This window comes from Phoenix dactylifera, chromosome 2, assembly GCF_051530095.1.
Source record: "Phoenix dactylifera cultivar Ajwa chromosome 2, Ajwa_hap1_PhDact_Kaust_v1.1, whole genome shotgun sequence".
Taxonomy (NCBI): Eukaryota; Viridiplantae; Streptophyta; class Magnoliopsida; order Arecales; family Arecaceae; genus Phoenix; species Phoenix dactylifera.
Window position 1 is genome coordinate 42,517,150 of NC_143191.1, and position 19,368 is coordinate 42,536,517.

General features: G+C 41.2%; 1 long non-coding RNA gene across 3 annotated transcripts; it reads right to left on the minus strand.

Annotated features, from left to right (window-relative positions):
- Positions 1-6,211: 6,211 nt before the first annotated feature.
- Positions 6,212-12,472, minus strand: LOC103699165 (uncharacterized). Of its 3 annotated transcripts, none has more exons than XR_003384067.4 (4): positions 12,169-12,472; positions 11,989-12,071; positions 10,211-11,195; positions 6,212-8,097 (listed from the first exon to the last, which is right to left on the minus strand). It is a non-coding gene; the product is annotated as an uncharacterized LOC103699165 (long non-coding RNA). The 3 variants fall into 3 exon arrangements; XR_015975644.2 differs by having other exon boundaries at positions 6,212-8,162; XR_015975643.2 differs by lacking the exon at positions 10,211-11,195.
- Between the last annotated feature and the right edge of the window lie 6,896 nt (positions 12,473-19,368).

A 19,368-nucleotide genomic window follows, 5' to 3' on the forward strand; every position in this document is an offset into this window, starting at 1 on the left:
AGTGGCAGGGCCTGCGGGGTACATGTGAATGAACGGGACGGATGCGAGTTTGGACAGCAGTTTGAACTTCTTCGAGGGCCAGGATTCGACACGTACTGTTTGAAGGAACTTAGCTCATTTACTCAATTTCTCGAGTTCCCTTTGTAATTGCACAAAAAATATATTATCTAAATAAGATAATTACATATTAATAAATGAATACATTATTTAGGAAATTCAAATCAGTATAGAATTTGAGTAGATGAAGGAGATATTAAGAAAAAATTGAACAAAACAAAATAAATTATCTATCATTTTAGTGCACATGCTTCCTTCATGTATTATTATAACAATTATACTTCATAAGCAAAGGCACAAACATTGGGTGAAAACAAGCTAAATATACTGCATTACATGCTAATATATTTATTAGATAAATAGGAGAAATATGTGTATTGGTTGATTATAAATCTACCGTCTTAAGATATAAATTTGTCGCTCTGCGAACTTGATGTAAAAATAAACTTTAGTTTCTAAAGTTGCCTCAAGGCTTCGATGATCAGCTATTATTGTGTATTATTATTATACCATACCTTCTGTAGATATAATATCCGAGATATCGCTTTAAAGATATTAAAATTTAGATCTTCCAATGAATCTTCTTTGTCGCTGGTAATTAAAATTTAGAAATAAATACAAAATTAAAATTGGCATGGAAGAAAAAAAATATAGTTTTGTAACTTTTTATGACTATTTTATACATAAACCAAACTATTTTGTAGAATCAAGATCAAAAAATCTCAAAAAGAAAATCTTAAGAAGAACAATCTAAATAAAAGGATATAGAAAATTATGTCACGTGTTAGGTTATGCCCAATATATACATGAAAATTGATTTTTTCTTTAAAACTTTACCATATATCTATGCAAGCTATTTAGTTCTTAAGGCGAAATCAATGGTTACCTTATCAACAAAGGCCCTTTCTTCTAGCCTTATACCTAAACAGCAATCAAAATTCTCTTATTGTACCAATTTTATCATTGTAAACAAGGTAAATATATTCACAAGGCTAGTTTTTGCCGCCACATGGAGAAGATTGGGATGGGATATTAAAGAATAGGGCTAGGGTTTGATTTTAGGCTTTTATACTTAAATCAACATATGTCACAATATTTGAGGTCAATCATTCAATATACCACTTTAGTAGTTAAAGAAAGAAAATATATATTATTAAAAATGAGAGTATGAAATTTGAATTATTATAGAAAAGTTATAAAAAACGGTGTGATTGTGCCATCTGAAGCATGTCAAAACAAAAATAATGCGTTTTCTAGCCATACTCAATTGGCTCAAATGGTTTTACAACATTTTTTTTTTGGTACAATGACTGCTTACCCTGCTCTGGTGTAGGAGCAGGCAGTAGAATCAAAGGCTACAATCTAACACAAATGTGAGGAGGGCCTCCTGATGCGGCCAGCATATCTCTCCGGAGTGCTGCATAGCATAGGAAGCGACCCAAACTGTAGCCCTGTTCGTCTTCTGATACACGTGCACTGCCTGAGAGGCACTACAGTCTCTCAGCATCAGACGGATGTCACAAAGCATGGAACTCCCATCCCCCCTCCATCCCTCCTCCTATATCCAATCAGTCACTGTAGCTGAGTCTTCCTCAAGAATAATATGCTCAGCTCCCACCCTCCGTCTCGCGTATGAGATACCCTCCCAGGCTGCCCTAAGCAACAAAACCCACACTGGCCCTGCCGCCGACTCCAAGACTATTACTATCAAAGTTCACCTTTAGATAGCCGGAGGGTGGGGGCTCCTAAGAGATAAGGAGGAACCTAGGCGCTAAAGCAGCCGAACAGGGGTTCCAGATGTCCCTGGCCATTCCAGGTTGACTCGTCATAGTAGTAACCCTAATGATCTCAGTCGCCTGGATACGGGCTCTCTCTACAATACTCCACGGAGACTCCCGTCTGTGGTTGAAAACTCTAGCATTCTTGTCCAACCATATGTGGTATGCCATATAGGCCAATCAGATCCTCCACGCCACTGTCCTGGGGCTCCGCACAGCCATCCTTAGCTAGTGTAGTAGGTCATCCGCAGATCGGGTAGCTTGGCACTATAGAAGGCCCGCGCAGCTCCAGATCTGTGCTGCCCGCTCGCATCCAAGCAACACATGATTGATGGATTCCTCCACATCTGAGCACCAGGCACAACTCGAAGTGATCTGAGCACCCATCCCCGCTAGCACTCCCCTCGTAGTAGGCAGCCCCAAGCCACTTTCCATAGAAACAAAGCCACACGAGGATGGACCCGCAACCACGAGATCCACCTACCATCCATCTGCCTAACAGCCTCCCCTCCCATCAGCCTCCAGATATTCGTAATACGTACCCTGGAACTGCCTGTAGCCGTCCAAACCAACCTGTCTGTCACCTCCACCGCGGGTAGCGGAATAGCCAGGATCAACTCAACCAGCTACACCCCAAAGACCTTCCGAATCAGTGACTCGTCCCACCCGCTCCAGCCCAAAACAATCATGTCGCTCACTGGACATCCCTCTAGCCTTAATGGATCAAAGAAGGTCGATATACGACAAAGTGTCCCCTCTGAGAATGATAATGTTATTTCGATGATTAACACAACGACAGAGGGAATATCAAATTAATAATACAGTTTAACTTGATACATCACTAATAAATACCACATCTTCGATACATTCACGATACATTGAGAAAATGAGATCAAGACGACTCTCAATGATTAACAACGAGATAAAATATGTAGTAGAAAATGATAGAGAGCTTTTAAATCTATTTTAGCAAAGTTTCAAGTCAAGTATACTCTTAAGGGCAAAACTGTAATTTTCATTATTAAGGGTATGAAGCTCTATCGTGTCATACACTCAAAATTATTTAAAATATGTTCTATTAATTTTATAAATTAGTCTAACCTTAAGATGCAGGAAATTATGAGTTGAGTTGACCCCAAAGAGGTTTGGAGTCGACTCTGATACATATGGCACGCACTGGCACGGAGTGACACATTTGGCACAGAGTAGGAGTCGACCCCAGAAGAAGTGAAGTCGACCCTGGCACGTTTTGGGACGATCTGGCACTTTCTTGCAAAAATAGCACAGATGAACAGTAACTGGGGCCGACCCCAAAGAACCATGAGTTGACCCCAACTTGTAACCTCAAAGAAAACAACTATCTGGAATTTACTGAGAGGGCCAACCCCAAGTTTCCTTAAGCCGACCCCAGGTGGAGCCGACCCCAGAATGAGTGTTCAAAAACCATGTCTCTGGAATCCCTGAGAGGGCTTACCCCAATGGAGCTTGGGTCGACCCCACTGTAGCATGGGTCGACCCCAAGAAAGCATGAGTCGACCCCAGTGAAAACAGTCAGAAAAACAAGATTCTGTGGTTCCTGAGAAGGCCGACCCCACTGTAGCAGGAGCCGGCCCTAGGAAATTTTGAGTCGACCCTAAGGATGATAAACAGTAACTTGAGCTTGGGTCGACCCCAGTACGGGTGACAGCCCAATGGCTAGTTCTGCAGAAGTACTTTTTGAGCTTCCAATGGCTAGAAACAACTAGTTTTTAAATTCAAACAGTTGGGGAGTAACTAATAGAGGTTGGGGAGGTATTTAAGAGACACTATTCATCAGAGACAGATATCTTTTGATATTAAAGAAGAATATTCAAGAGCAAACCCTAGAAAAGAAAACCTCATTAAATTGCTTCATCAAAAGGGCCAAAAGAAGTCGTTGAGCAGTTTCAAAGAGTCATCAATAGCTCCACCAATCCTTGTAAAGTGAAGCAAGCTTGACAAAGAAGAGAATAGCTCCTCCAAAGCGATAAACATCTCTAAACTCTTCTTTGTAGTTTATAATTGCTTTATTTGCTCTCTTAGGAGCTCTCTTTTGTTACTTATTAATTTTATTGTAAGGTTAGTTGGTAAGTCCGTAAAACTAACATTGTAGGTTGTTGGTGAGCTCGCAAAACCAACGTAGGTTATTGGTGATCCCGGAAAACCAAAGTGTAAAGGTTTTTGGATAGTGAGCTCGGAAAATAATCCAACGGTAATCTACGAGATTATAGTGCATTTCCAGGGGGACGCTTGGGGAGTGGACGTAGGTGCTTAGGAGAGCACCGAACCACTATATTTCTTATGTATTTGTATTGTGTGCCTTTCTAATTTCACTACACGCGCTTAATTAATATTAGCTAAACTATCCATTCATCTATCAATTTGATTAAGGGATTAAAAATTTAGAAAACCCAATTCACCCCCCCCCCCCCCCTTCTCCTTGGCTTGTCACCTAGGGCAACACCCTCCAATGCCCAGCTATCGTCCAGGGCATCTATAGAGCATGCATCACCCACCGCCCACCAAACCGTAGCCTGCATCATCAGTGCATAGGAGAAAATCTCCCTTCAAATAAAGAAGCATCGCCGACTAGCCTTTTGCCTCATCACCAAGGACTGGATCCCCAAACCACCCTGACGTACTAGCTGACACACAACCTTCCATGCCATCAGGTGTATACTCCTTCACCCTTCCTCGCTGCCCCAAATGAAATTTCTGAGCAACTGCTCCAACGACCTCAGTAGGGACACCGGCACTATAGTATTTAACAGCAGATAGATCGGTATGGAGCTGAGAACCGATCATACCGAGGTAACCCTGCCCATCATCGACAAAGCTCTGGTCTGCCATCCCTCTAATCTGCACCTGATATTAAGCTCCACATTCGCACAATCCCTCCTCCGAAGCCGATGACCCGTGATAGGGATCCCCAAGTACCTCATAGTACCCTCCTGCTCACCCACCCCCAATATCTCCTTGATAGATGCCTTTACCTGCGCCTTGATTTTGGGCCTGAAACTGATCGCTGACTTGGCCAGATTTACCTGCTGGCCTGAAGCTGCACAATACTCCCCCATAATTCTCTATATAACCCTAGCAGCATGTCTTATAGCTTGCACCAAAAGTAAACAATCATCAGCAAAAAGTAAGTGTGATATCTGAGTGATCGCCGCCCCCGGGCTGTACACATCCAATACTCGAGACTTCGCTGCATGCCACAAATCTCTGGATAGCGTGTCCAGCACAAAATGAAGAGCAGTGGTGATAGTGGACGCCCTTGCCACAGTCCAACAAATGACTCGAAGAAATGTGTGGGCGAGTCATTGATCAAAATGGCGAAGGAGGGAGACCGAACACACGGGGAGAGTATGCGAAGACTTGTGCGGGCATGTGTTTAGTCCCATATCAGTTATTACTAGGTAGATCTTGGGTACTTATGCTGGATCAAGGAACCCAAATAATTTCTTCCGGCTAGTCATTTTGAGTGAAGTCTTGAGTTGTTATAGGTGCATTTTTAAAAATCTAGATCTAGTTAATTATAGTACATGTAGGTCTCCATCCATTGCTCTAAAAAATCATTTGCTGATATGCTATGGTACTTATAGTGGTACCTTAATAGAAAATCATTTAATGTCCAGACAAACCCATTATGGTAAGAGTTAGAGAAGTGATAAAACTATAAGTATACTAATGGGTATTTGTAGTGGACGGTTATCACATGGTCGAAAGTCATATTTCTGGACCAAGTTTGTAGGTCTAAAATCAATAATTGTAGGAATTATGAAGGAAGAAAGTCTAAGACAGAAAAAAGGAAAAATACAATTATCATGATATTTGGAAAATAGAGCTATCTCCGTAAATTCGGCAGTACTAAACAATCAACAGGAAAACTTTATTTTAGAAAAAACTTTCAGAAAATCCAAGGAATTCGTCTTTTTATCATGAATCTTGGTGAAAACTTTAAATAGTAAATCATTTCCTTTCTACAAATACTTTCTTTAATAATATGAATTTTTCTATGGAACAAGTAACAGCTCCTGTATTCATATTATTTGAATAAGTAATCTGTGTTGCACAACTCAAAGCTTCCTCTTATTTTCTTTAATCCTCATTAAAACAAAATTTGATTGACGGACATGGGGGCCATTCTAGTCTGTATCCGAACAAACACCATGGATGGAAAAACTTGCAACAAATTGGTGATGGAAGAAGCACTCTCATGGTTATCCAGCCATTATTGATAAATTTGTGATCATCTTTTTTTTTCTTTAGATTTTAGGCTTTCCTGACTAATTTTACTGATAACCACATGAAAAAGTGAGCTTGGACACATTAGAATTGCACGTTTTACCATCATATTAAAATGCCTTATTTTCTCGAAGTCTAGATAATCTCCTATTTCTCAGTGTATTTATTGGTGACAATCTTGGATAATGTTCCTTTCCTGGTCTCTAGCCGTATCATGATAAGTTACATGGGTATAGTCTTCTGTTGCATATTATAGTTTGTTATATTCTAGGGAAGCGTTGGCATGATTCAATGAGTGACTAACATATTGGTGTGGTGCAATGCTCTGTGGTATAGATTGATAAACAATTACATGGATCCCTTAATGTTCTAGCGACCTTATGGCATGTTGATAAATAATGATAGAGAGTCCATTCTGTACCATTTGGCATGTAGATTTATTGGCTTAGGACCATATCATGGTATTTTCAAATTTGAGCCTCTTTTCTGTTGCCAATTGATCATGCAGTTACAAGACATCAAATTAATTAATTAAAGGCATGTAATATTGGATCCACGATTAACAAAATGACTTTTTGATCTTTCTGGAAATGATATCTTATCTGTACAACAGAGAGTTGAGTTGAGGTATTGAAAATTTATTCACGGAAAGACCTCTTTGATTGTTTGATCCAGGGAAAGCATTCTGCTGCATGGTAATTCAAGCATGCTGACTTTTAATTTTAGTGTCATTGCAACTAATCGGATGATATTAGGATTTAAGTCCTTATTGGACGATTTTGGAGTCCTAAATGAGTTGATAGTTACAGATTGGATCGAGGAAGTCATAAAATAGTCATGATTGATTCTGTATGAGAAAAGGTGATTTTCTTGCTTTTGTGAGTTTTAACTAATTCAGGCACCAGAGTTCTAACTAATTCAGAGCTCGTGAAGAAAAAAAAGCTTCCTCTCCAAGTTTTCGATGGCATTTGACAAACTGAATATGCCCGCATGAAGCTCGCATTTTACATTGGTTCAAAATGCATGATGGCTAATATTTCTCTTTCTTCTATTGTGATTGCAAAATGATTCAGAGCCTCCCAGAAAGCAACAGCTTCCTCACCCGGATGTCTCCTCCAATGGCATTTGATAAACTGAGTATGCTTTGCATTTTAGATTGATTCTGAACACATAGTGGACCAAGCAGTTCCCTTCAGGAATCTTTCATTATAGGTTGGCTCCAAACATATGGTGACAGTACCAGTGCTCTTCCCAGATCCTTCATTTTAGATTGACTCTGAACACATGGACAGTATCAGTTCCCTTCCGTTATCCGAGAAAGTGGCAGGTTCAAAGAGCATGTATGATATTCAGAATCACATGTATCACAATATATGAAACATCTTTACCAATACCATAGACTCTGGAAACTCCCAAGGAGCTTTAGGTAGTTCATTTGCTGTATGAAGAATATGATGAAGACATCAGAGCCGTTCGTTCAGACGATCGCGCCATCAAAGCCACTCGCTTGCGTTCGCACCAAGGATTGACATGATTATGGCTGGGAGATGATCTTGAGCCACCAGATTGAGTCGGGTCCCGGATTTGGTCCAGTCTAGTCTACATCATTTTTATTTTCTACATTTTGCTTTTGTTTGATCGAGTCAATTTGGTCAGTTGTTTGTTATTAGACAAGTCAATTAGGTTAGCTGTTAAGTCATATAATTGGATCAAATGATTGGATCGATTTTGGTATATAATCAATCAATTGACTTAGTAAATTGATTGAGTTGATGTAAGGGTCCAAGTTTGGTATGTCGTCAATTGATTGACCTGATGTAAGGCCTATATAAAGGCCACCCCTCTCATAAATTAGGACATTAAAGAATTGAATAAAATCTAGCCTCCTTTTCTTCTCCTCCTTCCTCCTCTTCTCTTTTTCTTCCTCCTCTTTTCTTCTTCCTCTTCCTTTCCTATTCTCCCTGCAATGGTCCTCTATCAGAATATCATGCAGCTCCTGTGTTCAGAATCAAAATGCTCAATACCAGAATGATCTAAAAACTTCCGAAACAGGTAGAGCACCTGTATTCAGAGGACAAGTTATAAACAATGTAGAAAAGCAGTGTTTGTATGCATATACACACACTTGCACATCTAAGGAAAGAATAATATAAATGGAAAATTTTCTGAAAAATCATTAAGCATGTCAAGTAAGCATTATCTGCAGATGGTACTATGTTTTTGTTACACCATTTCGCTCCCCTTATCAAGAAATCATAAATGTCAAATAACATAAACCAAAACATAACATAGTTTATGACAATATAAAAATTTGATTTCCCGTGGAAAATGCTTTGCACTACGAAAAGAATTAATGGAGAGCAACTTTTTTCCACAAAGACCTCTCTAGAGGATACTGATACTCATTCTGAAAAGTTTACACACATATAATTACCTCAAACAACATCAGATCCTTTTTCCTTAAGCTCCTAACCAAGGACAACAAGAGAGGATTTCATTGTTAACAGTTGCCCCCCCCCCCCCCCCCCCCAATATAAGTTCTGGAAAGGTGAAAGATTTAGAGATATCGAAGAGATGGGAGACTATTTTCGGTTAGTCTAGGATTCCGATGAAATTTCCCATCAAAGTAATCAAAGTTTTGATCTTTGATTATTTTGATAGGGAAGTCCACCAGAACCCTGGACATGTTTGGGAGACATAATTTCATTTTAGGTCAAACTACCAATTATGATATTTGAGGGCAAGTTTCATGTTGACCAAGCAGTATAGAGCCTAGTGGAGCAATTGATAGCTTTGAATCCAAAGAAATATTCTTATCATACGATTGTCTATGGGCAAAACAGCACCTGATCCCTGTTCCATTGGAGCCCCAGCTGAACCCCCCTTCATGGTAAATCTCAAATGCCTCATGTGCTATACACATCCCTTGCGGTCCCCACTTTCTCCATACTTCTGATCTATCATGAGAAGACATCTCTTTCTATATAAAGAAAAGGATTCTCTCTTTCTTCTTCAATCTCGCATTTAAGAGGGAAATTCCCCGTAGCTCCACGCAGCATACATGAGGATTGTATCCTCAAATTAAATAGATGAAAGGATTTCTTGTTTCTTTTTAATCAAGCAAAAGATTTTTCTCTCCCATCACAAAATTGCATAGCAATGGTGGTGATTGTGGTGTCATTGCACTGTCAAAGTTGGCAGCCACCTAATTGGGGTGCAAGGGGTGCAAATGGGTGCCTATGCCAGTGACACATAAATCCTTGCTGCCAACATACACCAATAAGGGAACATCCCACAACAACCCCAGTCATATGCTCTTGCTGGTACCCCTTTGTTCATCTAATAGTTGCAATTAATTCTGTCCAGCATGCAATGGTATCATCATATCTTTTAACACTTGTAAAGCAAATTGAAGGATGGATTTGCTTCCAAATGTCAGTCTTCTATCTACTAGCTGTACAAGATGATACTATTGTTTCTTATCTTCATCCTGTGCATTGAGCAGCCAATGATTGCACTTTAACATAAAGAGAGCTGATTGCTATAACAACAAGAAGCATATGCCTATTAAGTCAGTTTTCAGCTTTAGATATCTTCTAGAGACAGAGACACTAAGCTGAAAGTATGAACTGGGTTCATTTTTAAAAATTTGAGACTGTAAAACCCTAGTTGAAGAGCAGAACTGCAATCACCACTACCATGATATATTTAATAAAGAGAGATCTTATCTAGGTGACTCTTGCTCAGTTGCTTGTAGGCATGATCAAACATTTCCAAAGAGCAAGACATCTAGTAAAAAATATTGATGTTTACCAACCTAGCAGCTCAAAACTAACCGTCCTTTAACCAAATTCGTGTGATCCAAATTCCAAACACAATGTTAATAAAATATGTTGAAAGCAAAATTTGCAATAGTCAACTGCATTTGAACCTTAATCATGACACCAGGTTTACCATGTTTGATTGCTCCCGATATCTTTTGAAAGAAAATACTTGCAAATCAAACAAAGAGTAATAAAATAGTTGAATAGTGGTGCAAGCAAAGCCCCAGCTTTTCTTTTTAAGAAATGAAACACAGATTATTAATTATTTGAGGGAAAAGCCTGTACCTTTTGGAAGGTAGATAGGATCGAACTCTGATTCTCAATGAAAGGCTTGGGAATCATTGGCGATGGTATTGCAACCATCTCCCTCTTGATAACAGAAAAAAAGATTGCGTCCTTCATATTTGCCTCCCTAAGCATCATTCTAGATAAACAAATAACTCTTGTAAGCAAATCTGTCACGTAACTTGGTTCTTGTTACTCGCCTCTCCTTTGCTTTCTAATTTATAACCTATCGACTGCATAGGAAAATCCGCCCTAGCTTTGGAAAGTTCGCCCCCTTTAAACATTTTGAATTAAATTTCTGCTAACAGAATGACCAAAATTAGAAAATGATTTAATGATGTGTGGACATGTGTGATGTTTTCTTGTGTAGTTACATACAGATGTACCTATATAACCAAAAGATGTTTCGAGAATCACAAGGGAAAGTATAAGTGGCAAAAGGTTGGTCGGTTCAGGATAAAAGACCTTTGGCCAATGCCTAAACTATTTATTATTGGTTGAAAAGAATAAATCCATACTTGGCCCATTAATTTTGTATGAATCTGTACCCAAACCACCAAAAATATTAATGCAGAGAAGTAAACAGGATAAATCCTAAACACAATATCTTTTCCACTTTGTTCTTCTTTCTCTCAAACATGAATTGTGTGGCCTTTCAAATCACCTGAACCAAGCCTCGACTAGCCCCAGGCTCATCACACTATCACCGCTATAATAGAAGCCTAGGATCGGTTTTAAGGGCATACGCAACGATAATGACCTGCTGGATCCAAGGGCCAAACTTGAACTTGAGCCATTTATAATGACGTAGATCTCATGTAACCCATTCCTGACCTGACTGCAGAAACCCCTTACTCAAACCCATTTTATTTCAGGCAGGTTGGCAGCAATCAAAGTAAATAATGCCACCCACAGAAAACATCAATCCTCCAACAATGCATAATGACTGTTTTCAAGTTTGCTAGCCCTGGCGTAAACAAATACACTGCATGATAAACATCATTATGTTAGTTGATGCATGCATAGGTCACTCATCTATCTTTGCAGCGATTATAGAAGGAGGAATGTAAAGAGACTAGATGCAGAATTAGGTTCAATTATTATTTTTGGATGTTAACAGAGGAAATAACGGAAGGTGATTTGTATTTGAATATTATCAGAATATGTGTATGCAGTGGTAAAAATACAAGGTTAAGATCTCTCGGATATTGTCATCATCAATTGGCTTTCACCTTATGTACACAATCTAGGCAATTATAATGATGCTAGCAAGAGCAAACTACTAAAGATTGAAGCATCATATAGAAAATGTAAGTCAAGGTATCAAAAGTTTCGAAAAAAGAATCAATCGCTTAGCCGAATTAAAGACAAGCTCGAACGTGTGTTTTTCACAAACATAGTTTCCCTGACCTCATAGTGCATAGTATGCCTTAGGCCTTAGCAGATACTTTAATGAAACACATCTGCATGTCCCTAAGAGTTTTTTTTCTTTTCTCCATTGGTTTGCTTACCAAAGATAATCATGTCAAAAGAATGCTTTTTACCAAATTTAACCTACTCTAGCATAGGATAATTACCAGAATAGGATGAGCCCTAGGAACAAAAGCAGGAAATGCAACATTTAATAGCAGAAAGAAAGTATTATATCTTGAAACCGGTAGGTCAAATAAAAGAGAGGGAAAAAATCAATTTATTACCGATAAGAAGTACCCATGATATAGAGATATTTTAAAAAATAATGGAATCGAAATATTTTGTTTTCCTATGTTAAAAATTACCTCTGAAATTTGGGGAAGAAGTGAGTCCAACCTCCCAATTACATCGAAGTAGGCATCAACCCACGAGGTATCAATCCTAATTTCTGACTCAGGATATAGAAATTTTGGATTAAAAAAGGGTGACAAAGTAGTTTCCACCATTTGAAAAATACAAAATAAAAGGAACCATGGATGACTCACGGGAACGAAATCCAAACTTGGTGAAATCAAAAGAAGGCATAAGAAAGGAGGCCATGGTAGTTTGGAAATGCTGAGAGACTAGATCTCCGATAGAGGTCGGTGCTCGTTGGTTGGGGCTGCTGGCGAAAAGATTTGGACCATCGACGGAATAAACAGATATATATAGAGAGAAAAACGATCGAAGGAGGTGGCGGAGGGAGCTCCCATGGCCTCCGGCGAGAGGAGAGCCGCCGGAGGTGGAGGAAAGAGGAGGAGGATCGGAAGAAGAGCCATCGAGTTCTGTAGGTAGGTCTTAAAATAAACAATCTCGTTATTATTTAATGAAGGTCGAGGAACTAAAATATAATTGCCATCGAAGTGGGGACTTATGCCAAATTTTATACCTCAAATGAGAATTTAGTAATAGGTCCCAAGATGGCACATTTCGGTGATGCCTCGTTTCCATTTTGATGAATGCAAGGAGAAGGATTTCTAAATTTGTATCATTTCAAAACATTTATATTTATAAAAAAATAAATAGTATAGTAAATTATGAATTATAAAAGATCGGTGCTCTTGTATCTTTGTCTTCTTAGCTACAGATCTTTTATACTCCAATGTTAATGTTAATGGTTGTGTATATTAGGGTTGTGTAAAATCATCATTTTACCAAAAATATTTAAAAAAAAATAGGTCATGGGGAAGTCCAACATTTAAGTTTATGCTGATATTTTTTCTTTTATATAATGAAGAAAGAATTATGAAAAGAGAATATTATCTCTTAAGTCTTAACCCTCCTAACTTTATTGATGCTGCACTTGCACCTTCGATTATTTAAGGGAAAAAATTCAAATAGGTCCACCAAATTAGTGTTCCCTTGCAATCTTATTATTCGAACTCCACCCAATGGATTTCGTCAAAAGACTGTATGACTTTTCATGTAAGCAGCTCCTCTACGAGCAGGGAATACTTGACGTTGATAGTATATTTTGCTACCTTTGCCACGATCATGTAGACAATGTTAGCACAAATGAGAGTTCAATATATTTTTGCTATCCAATGTTGGCAGCTATGGGCAAGAGTATTTGTGAGGACCGTGAGGACATGTATTTAGTCTCACATCAATCATTCATTGGATAAATCTTAGGTATTCATATAGGATCAAAGAACCCAAATAATATCTTTCAGCTAGTAATTTTAGGTGAGATCGTGAATTGTTATAAATGGTATTAGAGCGGAACCGGTTCATAACATATGTGGACTAGGAGACACTGCAACAAGAATTCATTAGGACTGACCATAGGCCGATCATGGTGTTTGTGATTAAGTTTGAATAGATTTGAACTCTTTGCCTGACGAGGACGTCAGGACTTAAATAGGCAAGTATATGAGGATCCGTGCGGGCGTGTATTTAGTTCAACATTGGTTATTCGCCAGGTAGATCTTGTGTATTATTATGTTAGCAATTTTGGGTGAGGTCCTAAATTGTTATAATATTATTATGCTTTGGGCCTTGTCTGTTAATGCTTCTTCAGTTAGCCCCTAATACAATCAAGGTTATAGGGTGGTCTTCAAATTTATCCTTCATCACACACATCAATGATTTTAGTTCACTAGCTTTCCCCGCCCTTTGGTGTTCTGAAGCTTAATTTTGACGGGTCTATTTATGGTGACATTGCTGCAGCAGGTATCTTATAAGGGATTACCAAGGCCGCCTATTGAAGGCTGTCGAAATGGGGCTAAACCCCTGCACTATCTCCTCTGCAGAGTTGGTGGGTGCTATATGATCCTTCGAGTCAGAGCTCCTTGTTTGGACCTCTTTTGTCTGTCACCCTTGAGAATCTGGAAGAGGTAGCCCTCAAAGAAGTCAACTAGATCTTTCTGGTTCACACAATTAGAGTACTGAGACAAATAGGACTGGATGCGGGAGAGAGGCTCTACCATTGTTATTGCTTGGATTAATGCCCTTTCCTCCCCTCAATATGTAGGCAATCCATTGTTAAAGGACTATAGTGCAATGGAAGAGAGCTATGGTCTACTTCAAAGCATGGCACAACCTTGCGAGGGAAATCAAGTGTCTGATTGGATTGCCTCTCAAGCCTTGCAAAGGTATGTGGAGAATGCCAAGGACTCTATTCTCCAACCTCTCTGCATACTACACTGACACTCTAGTGGAGTAGGATTTCAACGAGGATAACTTTCTTTTGGGCTTAGCCCCGCTTATGCCAAAAAAAAAAAAAAAAACTCACATGGTTTTCACTCTTTTAAGGTCTATTTGGATATTTTGATAGGATTAGACTGAAAATTCTATAAAATCCATAGATTGAATTGTCCATTTAAGCATGATCCTGTATCAACTAAACATCGCTCAATATAAATCTTGTGGGAGGAAAAAAAAGCTCTATGAAGATCTTTTTTCGTCCTACAGCCCAAAAGCTAGGATCGAGTTTAGATAGGCTCTTAGAAAATACAAGCTAGATATGTGATTAATTTCTATAGAATTTTTAGCCCAACCATATAGAAATATCCATACATATCTTTAATGCTTCTAAATTTCTATTGCCTAATTCAACCTATATTTTAGTTTGGCACTCAGGCAAAATAAATCACCATCTCTATACTTCTCTAATGACTTCTGGCCATCAGCCGGATTGGCAGCCAGATCCTCCCCACCAAGTGCGAGTACCAAGACTTTTTTTGATACAACGAACTACTCATATGACTTTGATATGAATACATCCAAAAAAATAAGAAAAAAAAAATCTCAGAAAGCACGAGGCAACTCTGCCTCACCAGTCCACAGGACTCCATCCGAGTGATCCACCACAAAGGAAGTCACCTAGCTTGTAGCTCCATTCGCCACCCTGTAAACATGCCTCGCCCCGACAGTGATACCTCCACTAGCCATATCCCACATATCCTAAAGCAGGGGATGGTGGCACCCAACCTCCATGGGTCGCCCTCGGATCCACTCAACCACTGTGGTCGAGTCACCTTCTAACAGGATGGCATTGGCCCTCAAAACACGTCGGACTGCTCTCAGCTCACAGATCGAGATGTCGAAGATCGGGCTTCCTTCAACCGCTACCACTTTAGAGTCCGGGCTTTTGATCATAAAGCCCGCTCCACCCTTCCTGCCGCCGTTCAATACACCTCTATTGAAGTTGACCTTAAGAAAGCTTAGAGATGGGGGCTCCCAAGTGATAAATACTGTCCAAGATGCTAAAAGAGTAAAGGTAGAGTTTCAGGTACCTCGAGCTATTATAGGCTCTCCAAACGGACCTATTTGGATGATCTTCATAGCATGCATGTGCGCCCTCTCCAAAATAAACCTCGGTAGTGGAATGCTCTCTTTGAATATCCAGAAATTCCTGGCCATCTAAATATGATAGGCAACATACATAGTCACAAGTGCCCTAAGCTGGGAATGAGGAATACCCGACCACCTCCTGACTAACTGGAGAAAGGCATAAGCCGAGGTCATGTCATGGAGTATCTCCTAATGAATGTCAGAGAGTCTCCACAACCACACTGCCTAATCACAGTGAAAAAGTACATAGTCCACGAACTCCTCCACCCCACACCCTAGGTAGGTTGGTGGAAGGTTCAACCCTCACTTGCTCATGATCACTCTAGTCAGAAGTTGTCCCCAAGTCACCTTCCAAAAGAATAGAGCAACTCTCGGGTAAAGACCAAACCCCCATACCCAGGCACACTCCCACCTCTAAACCTACTCACTCTTGAAGAGGCCATAGAGATCCCTTTCTCGGACCCTCGGGCTACAAGATAAGCTCCAAAACCTCACATTCGGAGCATCACACCTCGGAACCGCCACTGACTGCACCCTTTATGCCAAGTGCTCACCAAAAAAATGGCCGATCCGGCTAGAGTCCCACCCTCTCCCATTGAGGCAGAAAAGATTGCAGACATGCAATTCTTCCATGGCCTCAACATTAATCATGGTAAGCGACAGCCTCAACAGGAGGGCATCCATCCAAGGGTCACCCAAAATGTCCACACTCCACCCGTCCCTAATGAGCCATCTGGAATTGGCCAAGACTTTTAGAGCATGCTCATAGATCTCCCTCCACATGAAGGAGCTCTTCCGTCCACTCCTGATCTCCCCATCAGCACCCCATGGGCCATATCTAGCCCTCATCACCAAGCTCCAAAGACTCTCAAGCTCCAGAACCAACCTCGCAGCATGCTTGACAACCAGTGCCTCTCTTCTCTCATCAGAGACTAGAGTTGAACCCTTCGTCTTGTACTGGTTGGGACCACTCTCCAGATGACTAGATGCACACCATGCCCACCATCATATGAGCCCCACAAGAAGCTATGAAATATCTACTCGATTCTTAGTAGCACAGAGCTCAAAAGGATGGTGTTCGACATGAGGTAGACCAGCATGGAGCTCAGCACCGATCTCACAAGGTTCGGCCTATCCATCATGGATAGGAAAGAGGATCTCCAACCCTCCAGCCACTCCTGGACACGCTGCATTATACTATGACACTCAATCGTCCGTAGTCTCCTTCCAATAATAGAAACACCCAGGTAGCTCCACGGTCCCTCCTGCTCCCTCATTCCCAAGAACTCCCTAATAGCTTGCTTCACCCTCAATTTGGTCTTTGAGTTGAAATAAATAGTTGATTTGGATAGATTCACCTTCTGACTTGAAGCCACGCAGTAATCATTCAAAATCTGCCTAAGGGCCACCGCATTCCTCGCTGGAGCTCGTGCTAGCAAAAGGCAATTATCTGCAGAAAGCAAGTGGAAGATTGGCTAGGCCCCCGGGCTAAGCATATAGGCATCTAAAGTCTGACCCCGACAAGTCTCCTGCAAGGCTTGGGATAACATGTCTGTACAAATGATGAACAGGTAAGAAAATAGGGAACAATCTTGCTGCAACCCGATTGAGGAGCGAAAGAAAGGTATCGGCGTTCCGTTGATCAGAATGGAGGACGGAGCTCGCATACAGCCCAAAATCCAGCTAATCCACATGTCATAGAATCCAAAGCTCTCAAGGGCATATCAAAGAAAGTCCCAGCAGACTCGGTCGTAGGCTCTCTCTATGTCGAGTTTCATCATCATGAGGCTTCGTCCACAGAGGGCACGTTGCAGATCAAACATCATTTCCTTGGCGATTAGAATATTAATCGTAATGCTCCGACCCGCCCCCCCCCCCAAAACAAAAAAAAAAAAGCTTCCTACTCCAGGCTAATAAGTCTAGGCAATAGCGGCTTCATCTTGCCAACCGTGATTCCTTGTAGAGAGTGGTGTACAGGCTGATCAGTTTGAAGTGACTAGGCTCTAATGCATCCTAATTCTTTAGGATCAGGGTGATGTCGGTCTTCTTCTAAGCATCCGACAAAGAAGTTGTATTGAAGAAAAGCTGGGCCGCCTCCACCACCTCTCTTCAAATAATGCTCCAGTATCTCCTGAAGAAAAATGGAGAAGAACCGTTTGGCCCTGGGTCTTTATCCTCCAACATGGCCCAGAAGTTCCTCCGAACCTCGATCTCCGAGACAGGCTCAATGAGGCCATCATTCTCCTCTGTCCCAACCCCTACATCTGGGAGAGAAAAATCAAAGGCAACATCCCGATCTCGACTCTCGGGCCATCTAGATCTGAAGAAATCGAACATCACCCATCTAATCTCGCCTTCCTCCTCCACTGTCCTCCGAGTATCATCTCTCAAGGATCGAACCAAATTCCTCTATCTCTTGACGATGGTAGGTTGATGGAAGAATCTGGTGTTTCTATCCTTCTTCCTGATCTACTGAATTCGGGACTTCTACCACTAGAAGACCTCCTGCTGACGTAGAAGATAATGTTGCAATGCCAGGTTTTCCGAAGTTTGGTTAGCTCATCAACCACACACCCTCATTGCTATCCTCCCTCTCTTGAAGAGTAGCAATGGACACTTCCACCTCATCCAGACACCTAAATATATCAACCATAATCTCTTGGTTCTATCGCCACAACCTCTGCTTAGCAAGCTCCAACTTGCAGGTTACCCTGCGCATGGCATACCCGCGCACTGGGACCCTCCAAGATCCCTAGACAATAACCCATGACTACGAGTAAGATAGCCACAGCTTCTTGAAGCAAAAAAGGTTGTGGTGATTGGTACTGGTGACACTGCCAATCAACATTGGGCAATGATCTAAAGCAATATAGGGAGGTGACGAACCTGATAGACGGAAAAGCGTTGGATCAGTTCATCATGGCTAAGGCCCTATTAATCTTCCCCCATACTCTAGTACTATCTATCTGGTTGTTGCACCAGGTAAATCTTGGCTCGGAGAAGCCAAGATTTACCAACCCATTGGCTCCAATGAATTCTCGAAACTTCCTTCTATTAAGTTTGTCAGAGTAGATCTTGCCTCCTCTCTTCTCCAAGGGCCCTGCATACAATTGAAGGCACCAGGAACTAAGGTTGGGATCCCCTGACCAATAAGATTAGTCATCTCGATCTATAGTAAGTGCTAGCATACACACCCGACAAGATCCAAAGAGATCCATTAGGCTCAAAAATCACCATTACAACTTGTTGGAGGCATTTGTGGAAGATATCCACTGAAGCCACACCCCACTTCCATAGTACAATAATACCCCCTGCTAAGCCCTAGGATTCAATGGCATAAGAATCCCAAGTCACAGAAAACGCTGCTGGATCCATAAGAGGCTACCTCCAAATAGATGTCTCACAAAGAAAGTAGATATTCAGGTCATGCACCTGAATTAGTCTTCTAAATGAAGAGATGAAGGAGGGCTTGCCGGCCTCCCCGCAATTCCAGACCAAGATCTTCATTCCTCCACATGAGGCATTGGTGGACCTAGCTCCTCCTCACAATGGGTCACTATTCCTATTCTCGTAGCTGGGCCAGCCCACTATTAGAGCCCTCAGCCCTCTCTCCCAAGCCCAAAGCGCCCTTCACCCTCCTTACCGCCGCATCATGCTCCCTAGGTTCGGCGAACAAGTGATTATCCCGCCGCCCCCCGTTGGCCACCGCCTCACCCATCGCCCTCCCTCCCCACACCCCCCCCCCCCCCGCCACCGCCACCGCCGCCGCCGACCAGCTTTGTGGCAGCCGTTGGACAGGGTGCTAGCACCACTGGCAACAGAGCCTTAGCCCAACAGTCCATGGGAGGGATTGGCTTAGGGGCACCCACCACCGACATCAAAGAAGCTTCCCCAACCCTCTTCAGTTGAGG